A 13,598-nucleotide genomic window follows, 5' to 3' on the forward strand; every position below is an offset into this window, starting at 1 on the left:
CTATAGTACAATTTGAGATCTGGGAGTGTGATGCCTCTAGTTCTATTCTTTCTTCTCAAGATTGTTTTTGGCAATTTTAGGTCTTTTCTGGTTCCAGATAAACATTTGTAGCATTTGTTCTATTCTCCTAAAAAATGTGCTTGGGATCTTGATGGGGATAGCATTAAATTTGTAGATGGCTAGGGGTAGTATATTCATTTTGATGATGTTAATTCTTCCAACCCATGAACATGGAATATCTTCCCACTTCTTTGTGTCTTTTTCTATTTCCTTGAGTAGTGACTCATAATTTTTAGTATACAAGTCTTTCACTTCTTTGGTTAGGTTTATTCCTGGATATTTTATTGTTTTTGTTGCTATAGTAAAAGGAATTGCTTTCTGGATTTCAACTTCTTCTAACTTAGTGTTTTCATAGAGGAATGCCAATGACTTTTGAGTGTTAATTTTTTAGCCTGACACCTTACTGTATTGCCTGATGATTTGCAAAAGCTTCCTGCTGGATACCTTAGGTTTTTCTATGTGTACTATCATATCATCTGTTTTCTTATTTTCTTTCTTTTTTTTCAAATATTTATGTATTCCCTTTTGTTGCCTTTCTTGTTTTCTTGTAGTTACTGTTTTTGTTATTGATGTGGTCATTGTTGGATAGAATAGAGAGAAATAGAGAGAGGAGGGGAAGACAGAGATGAAGAGAGAAAGATAGACACTTGTAGACCTGCTTTACCGCCTGTGAAGCGACTCCCCTGCAGGTGGGGAGCCGGTCCTTGCACTTCGTGCCATGTACGCTTAGCCCACTGTGCTACTGCCTGACTCCCCTGTTTTCTTATTTTCAATGTTATTGATTTATGTCCTAACTTTAGTGATTTCTGTCCTTCTGGTTGCTTTAGGGTTCCTTTGTTCTTCTTCTTCTAGGTTTTTAAGATGTGCAATCAGGTTGTTTGTGCTTTTTATTGTTTCCTAATGTGTTCTTATACGGCTATAAACTTCCCTCTCAGTACTGCCTTAGCTGTGTCCCAAATATTTTGATAGCTTGTGTCTTCATGTTTATTGAACTCTTGAAACATTTTGATTTCTTCCTTTATTTCCTCTTTGACCCAGTAGCTGTTAAGTAATATACTGTTGAGCTTCCACATTTTGGACTCTTACTAATCTTTTGTTGATTGTTGTAACGTGTGCTCAACCAGGTGTGCCACCACCTTTCCCTTGTTGATTGTTAAGTGTTAATTTAATTCCATTGTGGTCTGAGAAGATGCTTGGGATGATTTCAATATTCTTGAATTTGCTGATGCTGTCTTTGTGGCCTAACATATGGTCCACCCTTGAGAATGACTCATGTGGACTTGAGTAGAATGTGTATTCCATTTCTTGGGATGAATGGTGCTGAAAGTGTCCGATAGTTCTAATTTACCTATCTACTAATTTAGCTCCCTTATGTCTTTATTGATTTTCTGCCTGGATGATCTGTCAAGTTGAGAGAGTGGGGTGTTGAAGTCCCCTACTATGACTGTGTTGCTGTTAATAATTGCTGTAGCTCTTTCAGTAGATGTTTGATGTATTTAGATGGCTTCTCATTGTGTGCATAGATGTTAATAATTGTTAAGTCCTCTTGATTGACTGATCCTCTGAGCATTAAGTAGTGTCCATCCCTATCTTTTTTAATTTTATTGATTTTAAAGTCTATCGTGTCAGATATGAGAATAGCTGTTCCTGCCCTTTTTTGGGAGGCCATTGGGTTGTATGATAGTTTTCCATCCTTTCACTTTGAGTCTGTGTTTGTCTGATAGATGGCATATTTATGGTGGTCTGACTGTTTATAGGAGGCCTTTCAGAACTTCTTTCAGGGCAGGCTTGGTGATAGTTGATTCTTTCAACTGTTGCTTGTCTGAGAAGGTTTTGATGCCTCCATCTAGTCTGAATGACAGTCTAGCAGGATACGGTAGTCTTGGTTGAAAGCCTTTCTCATTGAGCACTCGATAGATATCTTGCCATTCTCTTCTGGCCTGTAGTGTTTGTGTGGAGAAGTCTGCTGCTAATCTTAAGGGTTTTCCTCTGTAGGTGACTCTTTTGTTTTTCTCTTGCAGCCTTCAGGATCCTTTCTTTATCCTTATTCCTTTCCATTCTAAATTGGCTGTGTCTTGGTGTCTTTAAGTCTGGGTTAATTCTGTTTGGGATCCTCTGGGCTTCTTGAACCTTTATGTCTTTGATGTTGTCTAAACTAGAGAAGTTCTCAGCTATTATGTCCTGAAGAATTTCTTCCCCTTTCTTCCTCTCCCTCTCTTTCTTCCTCTGGTAAGCCAATAATGTGTATATTATTTCTTTTGAAGTCATCCCATAGGTCTCTGTTGTTGTTTTCAGCATCTCTTAATCTCTTTTTGACATCTCTTACTTCTTTTTTAGTTGTCTCTGATTCACCCTCGATCTTGCTAATTCTGTCTTCAGCCTCATTGATTCTATTCTCTCTGCCCTCTGCTGTTTTCTGGAGTTCATCTATTTTGCTACCCTGTTCTGATACTGTTTTAGGTTGTTCAGCTAGTTGTGTTCTTAGCTCAGCTATTTCAGCTTTCAGCTCTCTAGTAACCTTGAGATAATTAGTGTTTTCTTCCAGAGTCTCATTTGTTGTTTCTGCATTTCTGATGACAATTCTTTCAAACTCTTTACTCACTCCTGTGGTTATTTCCTTAACTAGTGTTTGGATGTTGACCTCACTATTTTGTGCTCCAGCCTTTGGGGGGCTTTTAGCTGGACTCTTGTCCTGGTTCATTTCTCCAACATTTCTTCTTGTTGGCTTAACCATTTTATATAGTATGTTATGCGGTCCCTCTCTCAGTACTTTTCAAATTACTGATCACTCTTGCCTGGATTGACTTGGTGTCTAAATTAGGTAATTAAAGGGTTCACAGTTGTGGAAATTGACAGTTGCTTCAATATTATTTTAATCCCTGAGTTGGAGCTCAGTGGCTTAAAAGCCTCTTTTGTTCTCTTTCTTCCCTGTTGGCTATGGGAGCCTGGTCCCCCATTATGATATTTATTTGTGGGGCTTTCCCAGTAAATGTTTCATTCATCTGCTTTATGTTTTTTTATAATTTATTTATTTCCTTTGTGTTGCCCTTGTTGTTTTATTGTTGTTATAGTTATTGCTGTTGTTATTGATGTCATCATTGTTGGAGAGGACAGAGAGAAATGGAGAGAGTAGGGGAAGACAGAGAGGGGGAGAGAAAGACAGACACCTGCAGACCTGCTTCACCACTTGTGAATTGATTCCCCTGTATGTGGGGAGCCAGGGGCTCAAACCAGGATCCTCACGCCAATCCTCACACTTTGTGCCATGTGTGCTTAACCTGCTGCGCTACCATCCAACTCTCTTTACTTATATATTTTAAGGTGTATTTATTTGAGGTAGGGAGGGAGAGAATCAGACCAACACTGGCATATATGATGCCAAGGATCCCAACGTGGGACTTCATGCTTGAGAGTCTAATGCTTTAATTCTTTCTCGTACCTCCCAAGTCACTCAAAACCCTTCAAACATTGCAAGATTAAAAACCCAAGCTTAGGGAGTTGGGCGGTAGCAAAGTGCAAGGTGCAAGGGACCAGCGTAAGGATCCCCTGTTCAAGTCCCCAGCTCCCCACCTGCAGGTGAGTTGCTTCACAGGCGGTGAAGGAGGTCTGCAGGTGTCTCTCTTTCTCTCCCCCTCTTCTCTTGATTTCTCTCTGACCTATCCAACAATGATGACATCAATAACAACAATAATAACTACAACAATAAAACAACAAGGGCAACAAAAAGGGAAAATAAATAAATATTTAAGAAAAAAAAACTTAGGGAGTCCAGCGGTAGCACAGTGAGTTAAGCGCAGGTGGCACAAAGTGCAAGGACCAGTATAAGGATCCCGGTTCAAGCCCCCAGCTCCCCACCTGCAGGGGAGTCGCTTCACAAGTGGTGAAGCAGGTCTGCATGTGTCTTTCTCTCCCTCTCTCTGTCTTCCCCTCCTCTCTCCAGTTCTGTCCTATCCAACAATGACGACATCAATAACAACAATAATAACTACAACAACAATGAAAAACAACAAGGGCAAGAAAAGGGAAAATAAATTTTAAAAATCTTAAAAAAAAAAACCACAAGATTTTGGGGCCGCGTGTTGGTGTTGAATACACACATTACTGTGCAGAAGGGCATGGGTTCCAGCCCTGTGGCTCACTTCCAGGGGAGACACTTCAGAAGTGGTGATGCAGGTCTGCAGGTGTCTCTCTTTCTCTCACCCTCTCTATTTCCCCTCCTCTCTCAATTTCTCTGTTATGTCTAATAAAAATAGAAATAAGGGGGTTGGGCAGTGGCGCAGTGGGTTAAGTGCATGCGGCGTAAAGCGCAAGGACTGGCGTAGGGATCCAGGTTCGAGCCCCGGCTTCCCACCTGCAGGGGAGTCACTTCACAGGCTGTGAAGCAGGTTTGCAGGTGTTTATCTTTCCCCCTCTCTGTCTTCCCCTCCTCTCTCCATTTCTCTCTGTCCTATCCAACAACGAACAACATCAACAATGGCAATAATAATAACCACAATGAGGCTGCAACAAAAGGGGGGGGGAATGGCCTCCAGGAGTGGTGGATTCATGGTGCAGACACCGAGCCCAGCAATAACCCTGGAGGAAAAAAAAAAAAAGAAAAAGAAAATTGCTGCCATGAGCTGTACTGGTGGTCCTGGCATTGAGCTTCAGCGATAACCCTAGTTGCAATAAAAAATAAATAAGTGAATAAATAAATCTAGGCTTGAAATACTAGGTTCCCCAGCACCCAGTCATTGCTTCCTTCCCCAACTTTAAACCTGCCACCTGGCCTTTACTACCTTAAAAACAGTACAAAATTCTCTGTGGCTCCAGTTTTGCTGTGGCACATCTCTAATGCCTTTTGGTTTTACAGGTCTCTCTGCCTGGGATGCTGCTTTTTCTTCTCCTTCTTGAGCCCTACTGAAACGGTGCCACAGCAGCTGCCATGCTGGAAGAATCATTCACATTTATGCACGGGACCAACCCAGAGATCATTTGGTGACTGCATACACAAGTCACAGCCATTTTTCCTTCTGCCTCATGGGTTACCAGGCCAGCTTTTGTTTCCTGGCTTTGCTGTGGACAGCAGGTCAGAGTACCCACTTGGGAGTGCCAAGGCAAACAGAATCAGAACTTGGAAGCCAATGTGAAAAATCCCTGAGGAGAGTCCTATGGAGGTGACAGCTGGCTTTGAACTGTCAGATCCTGTGTGCCTGTGTGGAGAGGACAGTGAACATGGGTATGAGGAGGAGGAGGAGGAAGAGAAGGAGGTAGGGGATAAGGAAGAAGAGGAGGAGGAGGAAAGGGAGGAGGAGGAGGGTCACTTGCTACAGCCAAAATCATTTCCTTCTGAGTGTAATTTGTAACTCTCTGTTCTCTCTCTCTCTCTCTCCCCCCTTCCCTCCCTCTCTTCTTCTTTCCTTCTTTTGCTAACATTTATTTATTTATTCCCTTTTGTTGCCCTTGTTGTTTTATTGTTGTAGTTATTATTGTTGTTGTTATTGATGTCGTTGTTGTTGGATAGATCAGAGAGAAATGGAGAGAGGAGGGGAAGACAGAGAGGGGGAGAGAAAGATAGACACATGCAGACCTGCTTCACCACCTGTGAAGCGACTCCCCTGCAGGTGGGGAGCCGGGGACTTGAACCAGGGTAATTTGTGTGCTAACCAGGTGCACCAACACCTGGCCCCTGGAAAACTTCTCTACCTGTTGCTCAGAGATATTTCAAGAGCAACATGTAGAAAAGAGAATGTCCATGGGCTTCAAGAAAAGAGTGAACACAGACTGGCTCGAAGACCCTATCCTTAAGGGATTTTAAGGTAAGAAGGATGGTGAACATCAGCTTTTTTGAAAAAAAAAAGTATACTGGTGTTATTTATGCCGTATGAGAGATAGAAAGCATTTCATATGGGAAAGAGAAAAGAAGTGAGAAGGGGCAGAACACTACTCTGATACATGAAACGCTGGTGACCAAACTGAGAACTGCAGGCCTACAAGCCTGATGCTCTACCAGCAAAAATATCAACCTCCTTTACCCACACCTAGCAAAGAGCAGAGTTTCCCATCTCTAACAGACATGGCCTGCTCTTGTGCATTTTATAGGGCTCAGTTTTAGTGGTTTCTGAGTAAACACGAGAACATCATCAGGCAATTCTCAATCAAAGGTTTCCTTGAGGGGAGCACAAAAAGGAACTATAATGTATATGACCAATTCTGAAAATTGTTGTAAGCAAAAATCTCCATTCACTACACTGTTTCCCTTGCAATACTGGAAATGAAAATAACAGTACAAATCATACTGGCTATTAGGAACTGTTGAGTCATCTTATCAGCCGTTGTTCCAGTGTACACGCAGAATGGACAATTAAGTTTTACTGCCCCTTCAGTATATAATTCTTCTGGAAATATATGCATGAGGATACAGCGATGGGAGAAAATTTGTTCTGTTAAATTTATTTACTTTAAAATATTTATTTATTCCCTTTTGTTGCCCTTTATTGTTGTAGTTATTGTTGCTATTCATGTCATCATTGTTGGACAGGACAGAGAGAAATGGAGAAAGGAGGGGAAGACAGAGAGGGACAGAAAGATAGACACCTGCAGACCTGTGTCACTGCTTGTGAAGCAACTCCCCTGCAGGTGAGGAGCTGGGGTCTCAAACTGGGATCCTTACACAGGTCTTTGTGCTTTGTGCCACGTGCGCTTAACCCGCTGCGCTACCACCTGACTCCCCATTAGATTTATTTTTATATTTTTAATTTTATTTATTATTGGGTAGAGATGGCAAGAAATTGAGAGAGGAGGGAGAGACAGAGAGGGAGAGAGACAGAGACACCTGCAGCCCTGCTTCACCATTTGTGAAACTCTCTCCCTGCAGGTGGGGACCAGGGGCTTGAACCTGAGTCCTTGTGCACTGTAATGTGAGTGCTTAACCAGATGGGCCACCACCTGGCCCCAGTTTTTATTACTTAAAAAGCTGAAGAGCTGTCAGATATATATATTGCTGGGTTGGGGGTGTTGGAGATTGCGCCCTGGGACTTGTACAGGTGAAAGGTGTGTTTTACCACTGAGCTACATCCCTGGCCCTATATTTTTTTTAAAACAGAGCACTGTTCAGCTCTGGCTTATGGTGGTGTGGGGGACTGAACCTGGGATTTTGGAGCCACAGGCATGAGAGTCTGTTTGCATGACCATTATGCTATCTACCCTCCGCCCCCTGGCCCTATATATATATATATTTTGCCTCCAGGGTTATTACTAGGACTTGTTGCCAGCACTGCAAATTCACTGCTCCTGGAGGCTTCCCCCCCCCCATTTTTGTTGCCCTTGTTGCTCTTATTGCTATTGTTGTTATTAATGCCATTGTTGTTGGATAGTACAGAGAGAAATAGAGAGAGGAAGGGAAGACAGAGGGGGAGAGAAAGATAGACACCTGAAGACATGCTTCACTGCCTGTGAAGCAACTCCCCTGCAGGTGGGGAGCCAGGGGCTTGAACCAGGATCCTTTCGCCGGTTCTTGCGCTGGCCCTATTTTTTTTATTTATTTAAAAAAGGATAAATTAACAAAACCATAGGGTAGGAGGGGTACAACTCCACACAATTCCCACCACAAAATCTCCATATCCCACCCCCTCCCCTGATAGCTTCCCCACTCTCTATCCCTCTAGGAGCATGGACCCAGGGTCATTATGGGTTGTAGAAGGTAGAAGGTCTGGCTTCTGTAATTGCTTCCCCGCTGAACATGGGCGTTAACTGGTCGGTCCATACTCCCAGTCTGCCTCTCTCTTTCCCTAGTAGGGTGGGTCTCTGGGGAAGCGGAGCCCTAGGACACATTGGTGGGGTCTTCAGTCCAGGGAAGCCTGGCCAGCATCCTGATGGCATCTGGAACCTGGTGGCTGAAAAGAGAGTTAACATACAAAGCCAAACAAATTGTTGAGCTGGCCCTATTTTTTTAAGACTATTTTTCTAGGAACCCTGGTGAGAGCTCTCCTGGTAGAGAGCACACGTTAGCATATGTGATGACATGGGCTCAAGACCCTGGTAGGACATGAAGGTATCTGCACCAGGGAAAGTTTCACATACAGTGCTGCAGTGTCTCTCCTTTTCTCCTTCTCTATCTATCTATCTGGGAAAAACAAAGATTTTCATAAGAAGCAATGGAATTGTGAAGATATGAAGCCCCATGCTCTAGGGGGAAAAAATGCCTATATTTTTTCACCAGAGCACTGCTCATCTCTGGCTTATGGTGGTATGAAGAATTGAACCTGGGGCTTCGGAGCCTCAGGCATGAGAGTCTTGTTGCATAACCACTATGTTATCTACCCCCACCCAATGCTTGTATTTTTCTAGAGTAGGTTTATGTTTACAACAAAATTGAGAGGTATATTCCCACTCCCACACAAGCATACATACTCCCAATTAACAACACTGATCACCAGAATGACTCCGTTTTTTTACCAAGGCTGAACCTACATTGACTCATCACAAACACCCAAAGCTCTTACTTTGCTTTGGGGTCACTATTCTGGAAACCTATTAACTTAGAGGTTCATCTTCTAGAAATTTATCCTAAAGATAAATTCTTCCATGTGTAGAAAGGTGTTTGATCAATTGTAAATTTTGGCATTGTTCAGCAACTAAACAGAAGGAGGAGGGAGAGGAGGAGGAGGGAAGGAAGAAAGAAAAGAAAGTAAAGCAAAAAGTAAAGTCTAAAAGAAAGGAAAGAGAAAATACTACATCAACACAGCAGGTGATGCAGTGAATGAAACATTGGACTCAAAAGCATGAGGTCCTGAGTTCACTCCCCAGCACTGCATATTACAGGGCAATGCTCTGGTTCTCTCTCTTCTCTTGCCTTAATAAATAGTTAAAGGGGGAGTCAGGCGGTAGCACAGCAGGTTAAGCGCATGTGGTGCCAAGCGCATAAGGATCCCGGTTCGAGCCCCTGGCTCCCCACCTGCAGGGGGGGTAGCTTCACAGGCAGTAAAGCAGGTCTGCAGGTGTCTTATCTTTCTCCCCCCCCCCCGTCTTCCCTTCCTCTCTCCATTTCCCTCTGTCCTATCCAACAACAGTGACATCAATAACAACAACAATAATAACTACAATGACAATAATTTAAAAAGGGCAACTAAAAGGAAATAAATAAAAAAGAATTTAAAAAAATGGCCACCAAGAGCAGTGGATTCACAGTGCAGGCACCGAACCCCAGGGATAACTCTGAAGGCAAAAAAAAAAAAAAAAAAAAAAAGGAGGAGGAACCTCGTGGCTGAAAGAAGAATTAACATATAAAGCCAAACCTTCTGCACCCTCAATGACCCTGGGTCCATACTCCCAGAGGGACAAAGAATAAGAAAGCTATCAGGGTAGGAGATCGGATATGAAATTCTGGTGGTAGGAACTGTGTAGAGTTGTACCCCTCTTATCCTGTGGTTTTTGTCAGTGTTTCCTATTTATAAATGAAAATTTTTCTTAAAAGGAGGAGGAGAAAAGAGGAGAGAAAGAAAGAAAGAAAGGAAGGAAGGAAGAGAAGGAGATTATGTTGAATATGTAGTGATATGAAAAATGTCTAATACTATTAACAGAAAAAATGCACAACAACATATGGTATAATTTCATTTGTGGACAAAAAACAGGGAAACATTGGCACCACTTATCATATGGTGGAAATTTCTGGAAGGATGTCCAGTGATTAACTTGGAAAGTGAATCAGAAAGATTAGCAGAGACTTACTGTTACCATATAACCTTTTTAAAAAAATATTCATTACACACTTTTTAAAATTTATTTTTATGAGAGAGACAGGCTGCTCAGCTCTGCCATATGGCAGTGCCAGGGATTGAGCCTATAGACTCTGGAGTCAGAGGCATGCAAGTCCAGTGCTCTAATACTTCATTATCTACTTGATCTTAATTCATTTGTGTGCATGAGAGGCTAGGACACCATTCTGCTCTGACACGTGTGGTGCCAGGGACCAAACCTGGGCACTCAACCACTGAACCACTTCTAGCTCTCATCACCTTTACTTTGAATGTTTTACCATGGGTACATGTGAATTTTGAAATAAAGAGCTACTTCTTTTTTGTAACAAATGAAAAAGAGCGACTCTACCCAGTTAAGGAAATCTGGGGTAGGTGAAATAGCTCATTTGGACAGTGTGCTGCTTTGCCATGTACACGAGCCAGGTTTGAGCCTGACCTCCATGGCATTGAAGGAAACTTTGGTGTTGTGGTCTCTTTCACTTTCTCTCTTTGGCTTTTTCCATCTCAGAAAAAGAGAAGAAAGAAAGAAAGGAAGGAAGAAAGAAAGGGAGAAAGAAAGAGAGGGAAGGAGGAAGAAGTTATCTGTAGAAAACAATGGATTTCCTTTTATTTTGTCACCTTTATTTGTTCAGATACTAAGAAAACAGAAGTTTAGAAATCTGATCTTTCTCTAGAATTCTGTCTGTCTATCCATCCACTCATGGTCATACCTATTGCAGAATGGCCTGGGAAGGCAAGTGATAAGAGAATTCTTAGCAATGACTACAGGGACGGGTCAGTTTGCAAAATGGACATAGTTAGCAAAGTTAAAAAAATGGCAAAATATATTCAGAGTGGTGTGGCTACACTAATTTCCAGGATATATGTTGGGCATTGTCACGCACCTGTGATGCACACCTATGGAGACATCATCACTGGGCCTTTGTCACTTGTTGCCTGGGTGTGACAGAAGTCTGGGGGAGAGAAGTAAACAAGTTTGACCAGTGCCACCAACACCTGACCAAGGTGTTGAACACAGAGTCTGTGTTCAGTCAACTGATAGTAGAGGGAGGACTGGTGAGAGAGCTCACCGGGAGAGGTACCTGCCTGCTGGCCTGGCTGCCTTGCCATGCATGTGGCCCCAGTTTGAGGGCCCAGCACTGCATGAGAGTAATTACAGCACTGGAGGAAGCTTTGGTGTTGTGGTCTTTCTCTCTCTCTCCTTCTCCCTCTCCCTCTCCCTCTCGTAATTACAGCACTGGAGGAAGCTTTGGTGTTGTGGTCTCTCTCTCTCTCTCTCTCTCTCTCTCTCTCTCTCTCCCCATCTCCGTCTCCGTCTCCCTCTCCCTCTCCCTCTCCCTCTCCCTCTTGTTGTTAATGTTTGGGGGCTCCAGCTGGCCAGGCTAGCTTCGCGGCGGAAGACAGAGACAACCAGAGACACACGGCTGGGCTGAGAAGCTGCAATTCAATCTTTATTCACGAGCGGGCAAATCACCACACCATGTGCTTCCCCATCATTCTCCTCCAGTGGCTGCTGCTGGGACTCTGGCCCTCTTTAGCATAGGGGGCGGGGAGAAAGAGGGGTGCCAAACTAGCAGGGGCCAAACCAAATCTCTTAGAGGTAGGGGGAAGGGGACCAAACCAACACGAAGAATACCAACACCCTCTCCCTCACCCTCTCCCTCACCCTCTCCCTCTCCCTCTCCCTCTCTCTCAGCCTGGAACAGTGAAATTGTGAAAGTGTGAGACCTCTGTAAACCCAAAGAGAAACAGAGCGAGAGCAAGAGAGATTCAGTAATAGCTTACTATAAGCGACCAGGTAGTGGTGGGCCCAGTAAAGCACACACATTAGGCACAAGGATACAGGTTCAAACCCTTATTCAGCACCTGAAGGGAAGGAAGCTTCATGAGCACTGAAGCACTATTGCTGGTGTCCCTCTTTCTCTCTCCCTATCTTCCTTTTCCCTTTCAATTTCTCTGTGTCTATCAAATAAAAAAGAAAGAGGAGGAGAGGAGGAAGAAAGAAGGGAAACGGCCACTGAGAGTGATGGGTTTGCTGTGCAGGCAAGAAGCCCCAGTGATAATCCTGGTGGCAATAAAAATAAACAAACAAGGAAGCCAGGCTGTGGCACACGGCTTGGTGCTGGCCAACATTATGAGTCCACCCCTCCCAGCTGTCATTTTTTTCCTTATTTTTATTAGATAGGCCAGAGAAAATTGAGAGAGGATGGAGAGTTAGAGAAAGGGAGAGAAAGACAGACAACTGCAGACCTGCTTCACCCCTTGTGAAACAGAATCCCTGTAAGTGGAGAGTGGAGCTTGAACTCGGATCCTTGCGCTTGGTAATATGTACACCTTCTTCTTCTTCTAGCGTTTGCCCTTCTTCCGTAGCCAGTCAACAGCGTCAGGTTGAGCCTGATGTAAAGTTTCGAGACCTCCTTTGAATCTGGAGAGGTGGCAGTCGTTGACTATGTGGGTCATAGTCTGTCTGTAGCCACAGGGGCAGTTCGGGTCGTCTCTGGCTCCCCAGCAATGGAACATAGCAGCGCACCGGCCATGGCCTGTTCCAGATATGCCACTGCCCGGTCCCCTTTATCTCCCTTTCTCTATCTCCCCCTCTCAATTTCTCTCTATTTTATAAAATAAAATAAAGAAAAAATTAATAAATAAGGAAAAATGCCCATGGGAACAATAGATTCATAGTGCAGGCACCAAGCCCTAGAGATAAATAACCCTGATGGCAATTAAAAATAAACAAATGGGGTTGGATGGTAGCGCAGTAGGTTAAGCACACATGGCACAAAGTGCAAGGAATGGCTTAAGGACCCTGGTTCAAGCCCCCGGCTCACCACCTTCAGGGAGGTCATTTCAGGAGCGGTGAAGCAGGTCTGCAGGTGTCTTATCTTTCTCTCCCCTTCTCTGTGTTCCCCCCTCTCTCCATTTCTCTCTGTCCTATCCAACAACAATGACATCAATAACAACAATAATAATCACCACAACAACAATGATAAACAAGCGCAACAAAAGGGGAAAAAATGGCCCCCAGGAGTGGATTCATGGTACAGGCACTAAGCCCCAGCAATACCATGGAGGGAAAAAAAATAAAAAAAAAAATAAACAAATAAACAGACTATATGTGAGGTCCTTACACTACAGTACCCAAGTCTAAATACCACACCCCACAAAGCACACAGTGCCTGTGTGAGCTCATGCAGTGCAGTACAATAAACCATTACAAAATCAAAGGAAAGGTTCTGAGGAACTACCAACTACATGCAAGAGAGCCAAGCTCCCCCAGATTCAACTGTCACTATCCTGTGGTAACACCCAGTGAGTGACTGGGCTCTTTCAAATGAAGTCACCATCATGCAAAGCAAGATAAGTCAGGCGGAAGAAAACAAACACTGAATGACCTCACTCCTGCATGGGGTGTGTAGGAACAAAGCAAGGGAACAGACACAGTCAAACAGAAACAAACTCCTGGTCTGCAGATCTCAGTCTCCTCCAGGGGGAGGGGAGGGGCCTGTTGGAGGGACTCTGAAGGGATGGTGTGACCCTGGTGGGGGGTGTGATGGGTGCATCTTGATGGGTTGTGAAATTGTACCCCTACAACATAAAGTCTTGTAAGCTAGCACTACCTCCCTTAAAAAGGAATCATGGGGTGGGGTTGGGGTTTCCATGCAGCGCACCATTTTACGTGCACTTAGTACCAAGCGCAAAGGCCCCTGCAAGAATCTTGGTTCAAGCCTCTGGCTTCCCTCCTGCCAGGGAGGGAATCTCTTCACAAGTCATCAAAGCAGGTCTACAGTCCCCATATACAGG

This window comes from Erinaceus europaeus, chromosome 7 (assembly GCF_950295315.1).
Source record: "Erinaceus europaeus chromosome 7, mEriEur2.1, whole genome shotgun sequence".
In the NCBI taxonomy this organism is placed as follows: Eukaryota; Metazoa; Chordata; class Mammalia; order Eulipotyphla; family Erinaceidae; genus Erinaceus; species Erinaceus europaeus.